The sequence below is a fragment of the Sinocyclocheilus anshuiensis genome, unplaced genomic scaffold (genome assembly GCF_001515605.1).
Source record: "Sinocyclocheilus anshuiensis isolate Anshui unplaced genomic scaffold, SAMN03320099.WGS_v1.1 scaffold976, whole genome shotgun sequence".
Taxonomy (NCBI): Eukaryota; Metazoa; Chordata; class Actinopteri; order Cypriniformes; family Cyprinidae; genus Sinocyclocheilus; species Sinocyclocheilus anshuiensis.
In genome coordinates this window covers 1,691,119-1,694,930 of record NW_015552538.1, presented here as the reverse complement: position 1 = coordinate 1,694,930, position 3,812 = coordinate 1,691,119, and the positions used below count along the sequence as shown (strand labels likewise).

Genomic DNA, 3,812 nt, shown 5'->3' with positions numbered 1-3,812 from the left:
TATATATATATGTATATATAATGAAAAAAATCATATAATAATACAGCGCTATACTCATATTGTATGTTCACAATTGTCACATTAGCATCTACTTTTTCTTGTGATAGAAAGAACATCTGATACTTGCATTAAACATAAATAACTGTCCGGAGCTATGAAAGAGTATGAACATCTGAGCAATACAATATTCCCTTGGACAGTCAAACTGATGTGCTGTTCCTCCAGCTGCCTCTTATCTTGATTATGTCTCACTCGGGTATAGCTAATGCTTCAGAAAACAGAAGTGATTTACTGTATGTTGTTGCCCATAGTACACAAAAGATGACACATCACATCTTAAACAGTTACCTATCAGCATGTGACAAGAGGTTAAAATGCCAAGAGGTGTATTTCCCATCACTAGCGTGTGTCACCACTGTGATAAGCAAATAATTAGGACTCAAATCCGTGTGTATAACTTCCACCAGCATTTTTCCACCCGTGTGAGTGGCCACAGAGTTTAATCTGTAGGCTAGTAGAATGTCTGTTCTGGTTCTCAGTGTGATTATCACTGTAACAGCTTTAAAAAAAATGGTGTTTCTAAATATTAAATGGGTGGAGTAAACCAAATTAGACAGATAATAGTTTACAGGCAACAACTTACTAGTGGGCCAGTTTGCCATTCATGATGTCTTGGCTCTGGATACTAAATCATACTAAAGGATAAGCACAGCACACGCCAGGCAATCACATGTTATCAGGTTAAAGAACATCTTGCTGACTACAAAAATCATCACTGTACAAAGGTGTTTTAGCTATCCTATCCCACATGTTAGGTATCCTCATACCCATATAATTGCAAAACAGGCTTGATTTCACCGGGGTTTTTTTTCATGTTTCATAACTAAATTAGGTAATTCAATTAAAATTAAATGATATTTGTGAATTATATGCTACAAAAAAAATCTAAATATCATCATATTTACTCAATAGCAGTCAAGTGAACACAACAGAATCACAATGAGACCCATAAGACATTTTGTCCCCAAGACTTTAAGGCATTTATCTACACAGACATTGACTTTCAAAAATAAACCTACCCTATTAATATTCACTGCAGTAAAAAGTGGGACAACTAGCCTCACATAATATGTGCAATAAACACCACGGATCGAACCGTGGTGACACTTTTAAACTTTCGCAAAAATTGCCTATACAAAGATATGAACACGACTTCAGGCTACCTCGATAAATAGAAAAACGCTCTGCTGCATTGCACCTGTTCAAACACCTGGTGAGACGACACTATATGTAATGCCACAGACAGCGTTAAAACAGGCTTGTTTGTCAGGGAATATCCTCTGACATTGACTTTTGTGGGGTTAAGACTGTTTTAAGATGATGTAACCGATGTATAAAGAAGAAACAGACAGTTGAAGAGGTGACAGAATGGGAGCACTGAAGTTCCTGTGTCCATCTCAGCGTAAAGCCGCGTTTATTCCCTCAAGCCGCATACATGAAGCACCACCAGGATATAAACGGATGTCCTACCTGCCGCAGCGTTCGCTCGTGAATATCCCGTGAACTGCAATCCTGTTACATGGTCAAGAGCAGCTTTGTATCGGCGTATTCATTGCAGCCCGAGCTCCGAGCTCGGAGCGCGAGGCAAACCCCCCGCCCCGCTCTCACCGCTGGAGATGTTCATGGCGTGGGCGGAGTTTGCGCTCCCACGGATTCCCCGTGACCGAGTACACACACGCACGCACGCACACAGTCTTCTACGCGTCTGCATCGTTTGTCAGCATATGTTGAGTCAGTCGGTCAGATAGATAGATAGACAGATAGATAGATAGATAGATAGATAGATAGATAGATAGATAGATAGATAGATATCTTAATGTTCATTATTATTATTATTATTATTTAATGTATGTTAGCCTATAGTTTTACTAACCTCTGTTTTCAGAGTCACCATTTGTTGTTTGTATTGACCCTATATTGCATAAAAAACTAGCATACAAAGCACTTATAAACTGAAAATAGGAAGAATCTTAAAGCCATTTATAGAGTGTGATTTATCATATTCTATCCTATAAAATTACTATAAAATGTTATAAAACATGTTACAAAGGTGTCACCTGCTGGTTAGTTCAGGTAATGCTCGTTTACAGAGTTAATAGACATTTAAAAAATACATTTAATAGTCAATTTAGTCTTCACTCTGTCTGAATTAGTGAGAAGGGTCTGGCTGCAGCTGGCGCTTGCACTCTCAGACGTGCATTCTCAGGCTTGCACTCTCAGACACTTGCACTTCCGCTAGCGACGTCACTTGCAGTCTTTTTTATTTTTTATTTTGTTATATGTATTTATTACTTTTTGTTTGTATCTCTCAACATTTTACAACAGTAGCCAGGTGGTGAAGACAAGAAAAAATAAACTAAATTACGAAGCCACTTGCAATCGCCACTTGCACTCTCCGATACCTGCGACGTCACTTGCAATCGACACAAATCGTGCGTGTTGCCAATGAATACAAGAAGCTGTGGTGGTGATTAAACGATTAAAACTAATTTAGTACCATAACATACAGGGTCCTGCAAGAAAAAGACAAGACCCACAAATCCGTGGCCACAGAACAGCAGAATATGAACGCATGCGCAAAGTCTCTAGCTATGCGTTTTCCTCCTGTAGAAAAACATAAACACTTAAAATAAATAAAATAAATAATCATTAAATCACCACCACAGCGTCTTGTCTCCATTGGCAACACGCACGATTTGTGTCGATTGCAAGTGACGTCGCAGGTGTCGGAGAGTGCAAGTGGCGATTGCAAGTGACATTGTAATTTAGTTTCTTTTTTCTTGTCTTCACCACCTGGCTATTGTTGTAAAACGTTGAGCGATTCAAACAAAAAGTAATCAATAAATAGAACAAAATAAAAACAAATAAAAGACTGCAAGTGACGTAGCTAGCGGAAGCGCAAGTGTCTGAGAGTGCAAGCCTGAGAATGCACGTCTGAGAGTGCAAGCGCCAGCTGCAGCCAGACCCTTTTGGAATTAGTAGGCATAATGAATGTCCATGTGCGCATGTAGACATATGTGTGTGGCCCTGGTATTCCCTATGTTATGGGGTCCAGATGTCCCCACAAGTATAATACCAGTAAATTTTGACCTTGTGGGGAGAGAATTGAGGAAAAGGAGGAAAAAGGCTTATAAATAAACATTTAAAAGACTTATAAATAATACAGAATGATTTTTTTGAAAATCTAAAATAACAAAACTTTCTATTTTAGATGGGGTTTTTTTTGTTTTTTTTATGATGGGTAGGTTTAGGGGTAGGGTTAGGGTAAGGGGATGGAAAATACAGTTTGTACAGTATAAAAATATATGATGTCTCCATTAGACATGGAATCCCAACGTGTGTGTGTGTGTGTGTCCTATTTTGCTGCTGCTGCTGCTTTTTAATAATCTATTCAATAATTTAACTTATATGCACACTTATACATTCATGTACATCCAGCACTGTATATACTGTACATGTCTATATCTGTGTAGTTTGTTTGCACTGCCTGTTCAGAATTTCATTGTACTTAGTACACTGTACCCTGTACATATGACAATAAAAAACTTTGACTTTTAAAACTAAAACTATTGAAAATCATTTTAGGTATTAAAATAAATTTTAAATAAAATAATATAAATATATATTTATATAAAAATTACAAATATATAGACATTGTTGACAATATTTGTTTAGTGCTAAACTTACTAAAACTAAAACTCAACTAAAATTAAAAATGAATGAAAGCTACACATTGTAGAAATATTTAAAAA

The 3,812-nt window shown here is 37.1% G+C and overlaps 2 protein-coding genes across 2 annotated transcripts in view; both read right to left on the bottom strand.

Moving 5' to 3' along the window:
* The window catches only part of sytl5 (synaptotagmin-like 5), a 26,209-nt gene extending 24,521 nt beyond the window's left edge, over positions 1–1,688 (bottom strand). The window contains exon 1 of the mRNA XM_016454297.1: positions 1,531–1,688. The gene's annotated coding sequence lies outside the window, so the exon portion shown is untranslated. The remainder of the gene's footprint in view (positions 1–1,530) is intronic.
* Positions 1–3,812, bottom strand: part of LOC107663809 (ankyrin repeat and SOCS box protein 5-like) — a 7,142-nt gene that overhangs the window by 456 nt on the left and 2,874 nt on the right. The window lies entirely within an intron of this gene.